The 12,892-nt window shown below is 51.4% G+C and overlaps 1 protein-coding gene across 7 annotated transcripts in view; it reads left to right on the forward strand.

Annotated features, from left to right (window-relative positions):
• SERGEF (secretion regulating guanine nucleotide exchange factor) overlaps positions 1-12,892 on the forward strand; it is a 221,225-nt gene that overhangs the window by 199,191 nt on the left and 9,142 nt on the right. The window contains exons 11-13 of one of the 7 annotated variants that reach the window (XR_013334366.1): positions 5,440-5,694; positions 6,183-6,305; positions 6,742-6,815. The exons of 4 other annotated variants lie outside the window; for them this stretch is intronic. The gene's annotated coding sequence lies outside the window, so the exon portion shown is untranslated. Of the gene's footprint in view, positions 1-5,439; positions 5,695-6,182; positions 6,816-12,892 lie in introns of all 7 variants that reach the window. 2 more of the 7 variants (XR_013334365.1, XR_013334364.1) reach the window with 2 other exon arrangements.

A 12,892-nucleotide genomic window follows, 5' to 3' on the forward strand; every position in this document is an offset into this window, starting at 1 on the left:
ACATGTTAAATAGAAAGCCAGTGGGGGGGGGGACCCAGTGGGAAGGACAGCAGCATCACAGAGGGGTGACACTGACGTCATGCTCCCCAAGTACCCAAGGTTTTGGAAGGCCAAGCTAGTCTCAGTGGACTCCCATAGACTGAAGGACGGTTGGTCTCTACTGAAATTAAAATGTTTTCTCCTGCTATTGATTCAATTCAGAAAACATTTATTGAGGCTTTATCACAGGCCAGGCTCTCTACTGGGGGGCAGAGTAAGTAAGCAGAAGTATAATGCAAAGTAGACTGTCTGTCAACTCCTGCAAGCAGAAGTATAATGAAAAGTTTTATATTTGAAATGTAAACAGAGGGCTTTGGAGTTAGCGAGGAAGGTGTGTGCGATTGAGTCATCCTGGGGAGATGAAGGCAAACACAGCTGAGCCCGGGAGGATGAAGCAGGATTTGACCGTCGGGAGACAGAGGGAGGAAAGGGGTCTCTGCCTTGCTCTTCCTTCTTGGCCCCCTGCAGCAGCCACCACTGCCGTGGTGGGACACGAAGCCAGCTGCCACAGCCTGTTTGCGCCAGGACCGGCCCGCGCCAGTCCCGGAGGAGCCTCTACCCTTGCTTGTCAGATCTGATGCAGTGCCTGAAGCACAGAGCGCAGAGCAAGAGAGCTTGTGCCTGGCAGCTCTTGGAAGCGTACGCAGTGGGAGGGGGCAGGGGGCCCTTGGCAGGGGAATGGGCGGCTCGGAAGGAGGCACCTTTTTTAGTGATTGTGCCTACCCCTCCTAAGGGCCTGGGAGGCTGAGCTATTGCTTTGCATGTGTGATGTTAGACTCAGAGTGTTTTGTGTCTTTATTTTAAAACTGGCATCTCAGTCTCCTGTGCAGTTTTCTGTCAGCTCGTTGCCATGGAGAAGTCGGTTGGGGCTGGAAGCTCTTGTCCCTCTCTGTGTCAGCATTTCTGGACCCGCCAGCTGCCTCGTGCCCTTCTGCAGATGGAGGGGGCGCAGGACCCCACTTGGTGGGCAGACCCTTTCTCTGCAGGGACTGGAGCTGCATTCCGATTCCCTTTGGGGCAAGAGTTTCATTCATCTGTGTACTGACTCAGCAACTCTATAGTGACTGCCTTTGAGGGCCAGGCATGGCGCTGTGCTCTACAAGCACAAAGATGACTGTGGCTGGGGGAGCACGCATCTTCGGGCAGGACCCTGCCAGCCAGTCCTTTCTTGTTCTGTTCCTAGAATGTAAAGCACTGTGTTTGCTTCTCTTCCATTCTTTATAACTGCTCATTTAGAATCTCCCTGGAAGTTCCTACCAACCTCCGTGCTTCTGGATCTTATTTCCTCTCCGTGTCTCCAGCACCCGGCCCAGGGCCTCAGGCCAAAGAGGACGTATCTGTCCAATGGAATCCTTTCTCAGACTCCCAGGCTGTCTGACTGTCCTGACTCTCTTCCTCTCTTCTGAACCTGAAGACAGTGTGGGTGGCAGTAGGAGCCAGTGGAAAAAGGAAGGACTTTGGAACTGGATAAATCTGCACTTGAGTTTTGGCTCCACCTTTTTCTGGCTGTATGATCTCAAGCAAGTGGCTTCTTCACTTGGGAGCCTTAGTCAAACATAATACTTGTCTTCAAACCTGAATCTCCCCATCAGTCAGCAATTGAGTTTTGACATTTTATTTAAAAAATTTTTAATGTTTTATTTATTTCTGAGAGAGAGAGAGAGAGAGAGAGAACAGGGGAGGGTCAGAGACAGAGGGAGATACAGAACCTGAAACAGGCTCCAGGCTCAGAGCTGGCTGTCAGCACAGAGCCCAGTGTGGGGCTCAAACCCATGAACCGTGAAATCATGACCTGAGCCGAAGTCGGATGCTTAACTGACTGAGCCACCCAGGCACCCCAAGTTTTGACATTTTAAAAAACAGCGTAGGAAGTACTGGTGGCCAGTACTGGATGCTTCCCTTCCACACCCACGTGGGACCCAATTGAGAAAAGCTGTGTTCGCACTGTGACCCTGAGGTATGGGATGACCTGATTAAGTCTCTTTCCTTACCAAGACCTCAGTTTTCATATTGGAAAAAGCTGGGAATTGGATTGGATAATCCTGAAGAGTTCTTTTAACTCTAAAAACCTGAAGGTTCAACTTTAAAAGAAAAACCTTCCCACACTGGTGTGACCATCATCGCCAGTGCCCGAGGGTTGGAGGCTAGCCTTAGTGTGACACCTGCCAGTCTCTCAAGCTCCTCTCCCAGGAAGCTCTGTGCTGGAACGTTGGCATTGGATGCGGAAATCTCTTTGGGACGTAAAAGTCCTTGTGAAAGCATCATCTCCGTCCCACCCCAATCCAGAGGCTAGGCTTGGCTTGTATCCCAGAACAGTAGAGAACTGTTAGAAGGAGGGTTTTTTTCCCCTACTTCACTCGTGTCTTACTTTTCCTCAAGACCTGTGGCCCTCCTCAGACTGCCTACTGAGGATTGTATTTCCTGAGCTACCTGCAATCTAAGGCTCTGTTCTAGAGAAGAAGATGTATAGGAGTCATTGCACCCCCAGTGTCATAAACCCCAATCTGTGTATGGACAAGTGAAACAAAGCACAGCTATAAGGTTCATGAGAGGCTTGTCTAGGGAATGTACCTGGTCCTAGTCCTTCTACCTTGGGCAGATTCTTCCCTTCTCCAGTGCCCAGTGTCCTCTTGGGTAGAGTTGGCCGGGTTGGGCCAGGGATCTCAAAGTTCGCTTCCTGCTCTAGAACTTCTGTTCTCAGTTTGTTAGCTCAGTGAAGAAATGTTTGTTGTAGACTTTCTAGAGGAAGGAGGACTTGAGCTGAGCCTTGAAGGCTAGACTAGGATTTAGACTGGCCTAGGAGAAATGGATGAAGACCTTCCTGACTGGAAGAAATGGAAGGAGGGTGCATGAGCACAGTTGGAGACTGTAGAGAATAGGTCAGGGTGAAGCAGGGCAGGAGGCCCTTCTGACCAAAGCAGAGGTTCATGTGGGTCATGAGGAGTGAGAGCAATCGTGGAGAAGGTAGCAACCTCTGAGGGCCTTCATCTCTGGGGGCGTGGATCAGCAGTGTTACCTAAGGACAGAGGAGCGAACAAGGTGGGTTAAGACCAGGGCTGTCTCCCTCTCTGGCAGCCCCAGTCTGATGCTTCTCATGAAAGAAAGACCTCCACCAAGAAGGCGCAAGGGTCAAAGCTAGGAGAGGACACCCCGGCCAAGTCCTTTCCTTCTCACTTCAGCCAACAGGTTCTTGTAGGATCCGGGCAGGGTGTGGAAGAGTAAGTCTTCCCGAGATGGCTGCCTTCTTTCCTGGTCTGTTCCTCCCCAGGTGTATTCCTGGAGTCAGGGCGACAAGAGGGATATTTTGACTGTGTCCTTGGGATGAGATTCTAGATCCATCTATGAGGCTTATGCATCCAGTAGTCTCACATCCTAGAACCTAGCTGTGACCTCCATCCTCAGGCCGAGGCAGTCTGACTCCTGTCACCCCTCTGTAACACAGCTTCACAGATGCCAGGCCCTCTCAGTCCTGCCTCCTTGCTTTCTCTCTTGCTGCCTCTCTTCTGCATCCCACCGCTTCTAGACAGTGCGAGCTTCGCTCATCCTCTTTCTCCTGGATTCTGCCTCTGCCTCCAAGCAGATCTTCTTGTAGCCCCTCCTCCATGTTCAGTCTAAGTGCTCCTTAAATGTTATCCACTGTGACGACAGCGACAATGATGATGACTGTTATTATCCAGATTTTGCTTCTGAAGCACAGCTCTGATTCTGCTACTCCCTTGCTCAAAAGTCCTAGTGGCTTCCAATGGCTGCTGGATAAAGTCCAAAATCTTTAGTCAGGCATTTTGAGGATTATATTTCCTGAGCCATCTGCAGTGATATGCCCCCTACCTGTCATTCCAAATTTATTTCCTTCTTCTGCTTTCTGCACTACCTCTTCTTCCACCAAACTGAACTACCACCGTTAGCTCTACAAGCTCCATCGACATCCCTAGCAAGGCTTTTGTTCAAATTATTCTTCCTACTCAGAAGACCCTTCTGCCCCCTCCCTTAATTTTCCTTTTCTGTTGGGAAGTCTCCTCTTATCACCTAGACTATATATATTGCTTGATGCTTCATTCTGTATCCCTGATTGCATCTATCAAGGTAAACTCAATAAATTGTTTTGTGAGTGACTAGAAAGACCTAGTTTAGCTCCCTGTTTTCAAGCAAGCTTGAAATTAAGGACGTTGGAATTAGGGGAGCTCAGTCATCAAGGCCTATCCAGCCAGGCCTCAATGCCTATGAAATTATTTGAAGGGATCTGGAAGTTCCCCAGGGTCTGTGGGCACATATTCAGGCAGCCAGCTCCACATGTGCATGGGTCCTCTGTGCTGCATCAAAGCAAAGTGGCAGGAGAGGGTAGAAACCCAGGAGAACCACACTAGCTCTGGAGTTGGCTCTTGCCAGGCCAGGTTAGGGGTCAACCATCCAAGTTGTAGGGGCCTGTATGATCCTTGCAATGTATCTTGGCAGCTACATAACGTGGAGGGTCCATTTGGGGTCCTCCAGGAGGAGGGTTAGGAGTCTGACAGCAGGAATCTTAGGGTAATTATCCTGGGGCATTCAGATTCCAAGGGGATCCAGCCAGACATCAACTTGGGGGACAGATACAGGGTTCAGGCCCTTACATGGTGAGATGGCAGTAGAGTGCAGGCAGAGTGTCAGGGTCCTGCCCATCCAGCTACATCTAACTCAGACCCTCTAGCCTCGGAAACCCCCAGTTCAGGGGTCACTAATCCTTTGGCTGGGCATTCCTAGTGGAGGTCAGCAGGGAGGCTGTCAGAGGGAAATGAGCTCCCTTTCTGGTCAGGATTGACTTGGAAACAGGCATGACCTCAATTTGGAAATACCTTCTTCTGGTCTTTGGTTCCCTTTGGCGGGCAGGACTAGGGGAGGCAGTGGCTGATGTTTTGCCAGGCCTGGAAGTGAGTCCTGCCTCTCCTCCTGGTTCAGTCTGGCTCATCAGGCCCTTGCCTCCGTTTCAAACTCGGGCCATGATCTAGCCACCTCTGGCCCACTGTTTGGAAAAGTCAATCTCAGGCTGATTCTCACTGCCTGGAAATGGCGTGGAATTAGGCTAATCAGTGACTCTTAATTCCCCAACAAATGCGAGTGCTGTGCTAATTGCCAGGGTCCATGCAGGCAGATCCCAGGCTGGCTGCATCAAACAAGAGAAGTGGTAATTTGGGGGTTGGAGTGGGGGAGGGCCTGCTTTGTTGGCTGAGCCAGTTAAAAACCGTATTACCCCGAGTGAGCCCTAGTGCAGAGAGCCAGGGCCTGGCCTCCTTACCAGCCAACAGCCACTTGAGTGGCCCACGAGTGTGTTTGCAAGAGCTGAACCTCAGCACCAGCGGGGCAGTTTCTTGTCCATTAATGGGATTTTTTCTTTTTTCTTTTTTTTTTTTTTTTTGGTTCATCGAGGAAGATTCCACCAGCAGCTTGGCATGGCACTGCCGGGGCAACTAACTGGGGAGAAAGCAGCCTGAACCTTGGTCTGCTGTTACCATGGCAACATGGCATTCCAGACTCTCCAGGCAACCTTACTGGCATCTGCTGCTGTGAAAGATTCAGATGGAGAAGGGCCACTGCTCTTTCTCCAGTGGAGACAGAGCAAATTGTGCAGACAGGGAGCCATCCACCAAGAACCAGATCTTAAAGGAAAATGCTGTTCCATTGGTATGGAGGCATCTTTTTTCTTTCTTTTGCCTTTTTTTTTAATATGGGTTTTTTTTTTTTTTTAATGATTTTTAATGTTGGGCGCCTGGGTGGCTCAGTCAGTTAAGCATCCAACTTCAGCTGAGGTCATGATCTTACAGTCCGTGAGTCAGGCTCTACTGACAGCTCTCATGAGCAGGGAGGAGCAGAGAGAGAGGGAGACACAGAATCTGAAGCAGGCTCCAGGCTCTGAGCTGTCAGCACAGAGCCCGACGTGGGGAGAAAAGACATCGGAAGAGGTGGACATGTCAGCCAGGCCTCTCTGAAACTTGCTACTTTGAGCCCCAAGCAAAAGCCTGACGTGGCATCACTCTACCTAGATGATGTCCCATGCCTTTCTTTCCTGAAGCATGGGAACCAATTTCCACACCTCACCCCTCACTTTGGGTGGGCATTTCTTATTTTCTGTCTTGGCTCACAGTGTTTGCCTTTTCTTTTGTACCCACTAGAATCATTGAACCTCTGCGCTTCATGGGGGAACTGAGATCCAGAAAGGAAGATGCTTGCCGAAGGTTATCTGAGACACAGAGTCTGTGGAACATAGGGGTTAAGAACTTAGGAAAGCTCTTTGGGTCCGTATTTCCTCAATGGGAGTGAGAACATTGGGATGTGATCTGCATGACATACGAAGCTCAGAGCTTGGAGTCAAAATGCCTTGATTTCGGTCATGACCCTGTCTGGCTCCATAGCTACTGAGCAGCAACAAAGGTTTGCAGATCTCTGGCGAGCCAGTGAGCGCTTGAGCTGCATGCTGTCCAGTGGGCTCCCCCTGGTATCAGGAAGGGGTGGGGGGTTCTGCCTTCAGGCCACTGGGTGGGTGGGGGCTTATTCAGAGAGCTGGGACAGACTTGGCCAGGCCAGGCCAGCCTGAGTTAGCGAAAGGTTGAGTCTATCCAGTTATCAACTGTAATGTGTCTTTTTCCCACAACTGAGCCTGCAAGTACTCTACAAACTGTGTCCCTTCAACACGGGCTGCCCTGACTGCCCCCTCCGCATATCCCCATACAGTGTTCCTTTTGATGGTGACCGCTGAGGATGGCCTGCTCAGCTCTTTGATTGGGCTTTCCCCTCAAGGGAATGAGGCAAGTGATACCTGTTTATCCCTACAACAAATATTTATTGAGCACCTTTTATGTACCCATAAGTATTGTCAGTGCTGGAGTTGCAGCAGTTGAACAAAATGAAATTTTTGCTCTTGTGAAGTTTTTCATTCTAGTGGAGAGACCATAAATATATGATGGGGTGTTACATGCCCGGAAAGAAAATAAAACAGTGTGAGCAAATAGATGGATGGGGTTGACTGGTCAGGGCAAGTTCTCTGAGAAGGGGAATTTTTTTTTTTTTTTTTTACAAATAGTTTATTGTCAAGTTGGTTTCCATATAACACCCAGTGCTCATCCCCACAAGTGCCCTCCTCCATGCCCGTCTCTCCCCTCCCCCCCCACACCCATCAGTCCTCAGTTTGTTCTCAGCATTCAAGAGGGGAAATTTGAACTAAGACCTGAATGAAGGGAGGTAGGGCGCCATGTTGATACCTGGAGAAGAGTGTTCCAGGCAGAGGGAGCAGGTCCTTATGCAGCTGAAAGCACGACTGGCCAGTTAGAGGAACAGTAAGGAAGCCACTGTGGCTCAGGAGGAGTGAGTGGGGATGGGAGCCGCAGCAGCAGCAGGCATCAGAGAGGTAGCTGGGGCCCAGGTGGTGTGGAAGTGTATAGACCACAGTCTAGACTTGTGGTTTCCTTTAGAGCTAGGGTGCCACTCGAAGATTTGCACCCTGGGGACACATGCCTGGCTCCACCTTAGCGCTTCTAGCCCCCTCATCTGGGAGGGGAATCTGTGCCTTTGGACTGAGCCCCCAGGAGGCTGGGTAGTCCCAGCAGGGAGGTGAACAGTCATGTCAGCGGGGAGCCCAGCAGGCCTCACCAGACCTCACTAGCTGCCGTTGTGTGTTTTTCTCAGGGTCGGGGCCAGAGGGCCTCTCAGAGCTGCCTCCTTCACAGGCCCTCATTTTGGGCAGCCTCACACTCCCCAGGAATTAGAACATGTTCCAGAAAGAGTCTGGCAGCAGGGCTGCAGCATTTCTTGTACTGTGCAGACCCCGCATCCTCCGGGATTGCCGCCTCTCCCGCTGACACCTGCCCCAGGCTAGGAGCGCTGGCTGGTGGGTCCCAGCCCAGCGGCCCTGGCCACTCACCAGGCTAAGGGGAGGGTGCCACTTCCCACGGGACCAGCGGGAGACCTTGGGCCGGTGGCTTATAATTATCCAAAAGGGCAATTTTGCTTTCAAATGTTACACATTCTTTTATGAAGTAGGGACATTCACAAAGGAAATTTCTATTTATTAGCCTGTGTAGTATGCATACCTCCCAGTCATGCGCTTCATTCAAGAAAGAAAGAAAAACAGAAGCTAGAATTCAGAGTGACGAAGGCACCAAATCAGGCCCCGTCGAGTCACGAGCTCACTGTTGCCTCTGGAGCTGGGCACCGCTCACCTGGAAGCTCCTTCCGCAGTCGTTCCCATACCTTCCCAGTTCTCACTCAGGTTCCTAATCCCTTAGGCTCACCAGAAGCCTGTCTTTGGGGATATTCATTCATTCATTCATCCATTCATTCATTCATCCATTCATTTATGTCTAATAGGCACTTCCACCTTAAAATGTCCACAGCAGAACTCTCCATTTGCTCCCCAAGCCCAGCCCTCCCCCAGGTCCCTCCACCTCATAAACAGCACCACTGTCTACCATCGCTCAACGAATCCCATCGCTCACTCCCTGTGTCAGTCCTTCAGTAGGTCCTAGACACCCTACTATCCATCCGTTTCTGTCCATTCCCACTGCTCCCAGCCCACTCCATCCTGCCCCCTCACGCCAGGCCCTCTGCAGTGCAGGAGCCTCCTGAAAATCTCCCTGTGTTTCCCCCTTCACAGAGCAGCCTTTTCAAGTGTAAGTCAGATCTTATCACGCCCTGCTTAAAACTCTCCAGTGGCTTCTCTGCATTCTCAGAATAAACTCCAGACTCCTCACCAAGCTTCCCTTTCCTCTCAAGGCCTGCCTCTCCCCAGCTCTCGCGGCCCCACACACACAGAACTGGCAGAACTTCCCACTTTGGGATTTTATGTGTATCATTGTCTCTGCCTGGAATGTTCTTCCTCTGGGTGCTTGTAGGCCTGGCTCCTTCACACCCTTCAGATCGTGGCTCAGAGGCCACCTTATTGGAGAGGATTTCCTGACCACCTGTCCTTTTAATCATATTATTCCATTTTGTTTCTGTATAGCTCTTGTCACTGGGTGCGCCCTGTTGATCTGTGCGTCTCCTTGCTTGTTGCCCCAGTAGAATGCCTGCCCCTGGAGGACAGGGGCCTGTGTCTTGTTCTTCTCTGGGTTCCTCCTGCTAGAGCCGTGCGTGAACCTCACGGGCACTCTAGAGCTGTTCCTCACTCATGCATTCACTCTGGTGGATAAAACCATAAATGAATAGGTGGAGCGCAGAGGCCTAGGGCAGTGGAACTATTCTGTCTGACGCTATTACGGTGGATACCTGTCATTGTGTATTTGTCAGAGCCCATAGAATGTACAATAATGCCACGAGTGACCCCTAATGTAAACTGTGGACTTTGGGCCATAATGATGTGTCAGGGTAGGCTCATCAATTGCAACAAATGTACCACTCAGGTGTGAGCTACTGGTAGTGGGGAAGCAGTGAGTGTATGGAGACCAGGAATTTTCCATACTTCATGCTCAATTTTTCTGTAACCTGAAACTGCTCTAAAAAAATAAAATTTTCCTAAAAGGAAAAAAATAATATATTAATTTAAATTTAAAGGTTTAATCCCTTAGTTTTTTCCTATTTTGTACTGTTATATTTTCTTTCTTTCTTTTTTGGCTGTCATAGAGTTCAATAAAAATTTACTATCTGAAGAAGAGAAGATAAATAACAGACAGACTCTGTTCCCAGAGGGGTTTGATCCTTCTGAAGAGCTGGCATGTGTCCCTGACTTAGCGCTCATACTGTGGGGGGGGCCTAGCTGCTGTGCGCCAAATGCATCGACCTGAATCGGGTACGGCGCCAAACACAGAGCAGACGCTCAGAAGGTACTTAGTAAGTGGTGGGACAGCGAGGGAGAATTCCTTCTCAGGTTTGTGTCATCCAGCGGCTCCTCTCGAGAGCCCTAATCTTCTGATCTTCGTATAGATTCTTCCGGCCCTTACCTCCTCACCCCTGCCCCCACTGCTGCGCTAATGCCCAGCCTCCTCTCCTGCACACTGGTGATTCCCAGACAGGCACCGGGAGGAGGACAGGGTAGGGAGGCTCTGTTGGTGACCAGGTTCCGGGAATGGCAACAGCCCCACTGCCCCTGGTCCCAGAGCTGGATCTGTGCCACTGCCCCTCCGCTGGTGCCCCTCAGGGATTTCTCTGTTCATTCAATAAGACGATAATGGTGACAACTGGGAAGTTCTGGCCGGGTCCAGAATGGCAGCACAGAGGCCAGGCCGGGGGCCACAGCACAGCTTCTCCTGCACGGTTCAGGAGTATACATGGGCTGTGGGCTTAGCTGGAGTCAGCAAGCAGACCGGGACTCCAGCACAGCTCACGTCGCCTCAGCTAACCGGACAGAGGCAGCCTCCGGGACAAGGTGGACACCCAGAGGGGCGTATGGGCTGTAGAGAGATGTGGCCAGCTCTGGGCACACACTTACAAAGGGATAATGGCAGCGTGGAACCTACTGAGAGGAGGGTCCCTGGCTGGCTGTGAGGACAGCCCAGCAGCTTGTCAGATCCAGGGAAGAGATCTTAGGGGACAGGAGAGGACTTGCAACACTTATAGGAATCGAACTGCAAAGCTGCCGGCCTGTGCCCTTGGCACTCCTCCCGCCCAGGCCAGGCCCCTGCTGGCCGGACCAGGCTGCGCATCAGGCCCACTCATTTCAGGACCTCTCCGAGCCTGCTGCTTCACCCACAGAGTGTGACCGCAATACCGTCTTCCCAGGGCGGCTCTGTTAAATGGGACGGAGTCATGCAAAGGCCTTGTCACCAGCCGTGGCCATAGTAGGCCCTCGAGAGGTTAGTTGCCTTTTCTCTTCCCTCCCCCTGTGCAGCCAGGAAGCCCAGAAAGCCGGCAGTTCCACAGAGAACACAGCACTCAGAAAGTCCGTGGGGAGGATTTCAGTTGTTTATAAAACAGGCCAACACGTTTCCACCTCGTAAGTTCTAAATCCATCACTCCCAGCTCCCTAGATCTAAGAATAGTCCCCCAGTGGAGCCAACGTGCCACGTGCCACGGCACGCTCTCTGCGCAGGTGACTGGGGAAATGTAGCCACGGCAGCCCCAGCACCTCCTACTCTGGGGTAGGGGGAGGTTGGGGCGGAAGGCTGGCCTCTGCCTCCCCCAGCTTAGCTGTTTCTGAACCTCTCCCAGACTCCGTGTGCTCTTCCATGCAGTGCTGATCCAAATACCTTCCTCGCTGAGCTGCCCCAGCCATCACATGCAGTGCCTGAAGCGATGCAAAGGGAGAGGCGTAGGTGAGGACCTCAGCACAACGCTGCCCCACTCTAAGCCTCAGTTTCCTCTTATGTAATGGGACAGAGATCGACAAAGAACTGGACAACTTTTTGAGATACAGGGTTTTAAAAGAGGTTCTAAAGCAGCCTCCACCTTGCAGCCTCAGAATGAGACTTTGGAGGGCAAACCCAGGAGTTCAACACATTTCTATTTATCATCTGAACCAAGGCCATTCATCTGTCATGTGGGAGGGAGCCAGCCTGAAGGCCTGGGGCCTGGGTGGGTACCCCCTACTCTGCTCTTCGGCCTCACCGCCCTCCCTCTCACACACACACACACCCATCCACACCACCACACAAGCTGTCCATGGTCAGAGGACTTCTGATTTGTCTCATCCAGACTCTGCCCACCGTAGGAGGACCCGTGCCAGCTGGGGGCTCAGAACCTCCAGTAGCAGGCCACCTGCTGCTCCCCTGCGCAGCCCCCCAGCCATCCCAGCCTTCTTCCTGATAGTGAGCTGCAGTCGGCCTACCCATGGCATCTCCTCCCCACATCCGCAGGCTCTCTTTTGGCCCATATATATATATATATATTCTTTTGGCCCATTATATATATATATAAAGAAAAATAAAGCAGGTGAGGAGACAGAGATGGGGAGCGTTATAGATTGCCACTTCATATAAAGTTCTCAGGGAAGGCCTTTCAGATAGATAAGGTGGCAAGAACAAATACCTGAGCAACATGAGGGAATGAACCTGTGGATCTCAGGGCAAGAGCATTCCAGACAGTGGGAATAGCAAGTGCAAAGGCCTTGAGGTGAGTACTATTTGAAGAATGAGAAGCCAGTGTAGCTGTTCTGATGTCAGTAGGATGGAACACATGGGGCTTGAGGTCAGAGAGGAAGCTGTTGTTTATCTGAGTAAGAGGAGAAGCCATTGGAGCATTCTGAGCAGAGCAGTGCCATGTCTAACTTGGGTTTTAACAGGATCCCTCAGGCTCTGTGTGGAGCACGGATGATGAGAGGCAATAGAGGCAGCAGAGAGACCGGTAGAAAGCCCTCACAGAGTTCTAGTATGAAGTGGTGAGGCTGGTGAGAAGTGGCTGGTTCTGGCTGTGTTTTGAACGTTATCTTCCTAAATCCTTCTTCCACAGGCCCTCATCTTTTCTTACGTGTAAACACCCAGCCCTCCTCCTCTTTGCCTTCAGCCTTCACCCCACCTCCCCTGCTCAATGCATTCCCAGCGCTGCCATGGACCTTGGTCTGGAGGGCCCCCAGGCCAGCCTGCTTCCGCTTACAGCCTTCCCTGAGGCAATTCGGGCCACAATCCCAAAACTTCCCTAGAGTGATTCTGTGGGTGCACAGCTCCACTTTCTGATTCTGGAATGGCTCTTTGCTGCTGTCTCAGCTCCTGCCTCAGGGCATCACTGGCCCTGAAGAGTGATGGGTAGACTAGTTATTGAAAGGGTCCAGCACTGTCAATGTGTCTTCCCTCAGCCTGGCCCGGTGAGGCCCTCGCCCTCACAGCCATTCTCATGGCCATTCTCTGGAGGAACTGCTCCTCTTCCGGGCAGTGTGACTGGGGACAGAGACTCGCAGCTTTCTGTTCCTGAGGCCTATGGCCAGGGGGAAGTTCTGGCCACAGATCAGGGAATAAAGGTA

The sequence above is a fragment of the Crocuta crocuta genome, unplaced genomic scaffold (assembly GCF_008692635.1).
Source record: "Crocuta crocuta isolate KB4526 unplaced genomic scaffold, BGI_CrCroc_1.0 scaffold233, whole genome shotgun sequence".
NCBI lineage: Eukaryota > Metazoa > Chordata > Mammalia > Carnivora > Hyaenidae > Crocuta > Crocuta crocuta.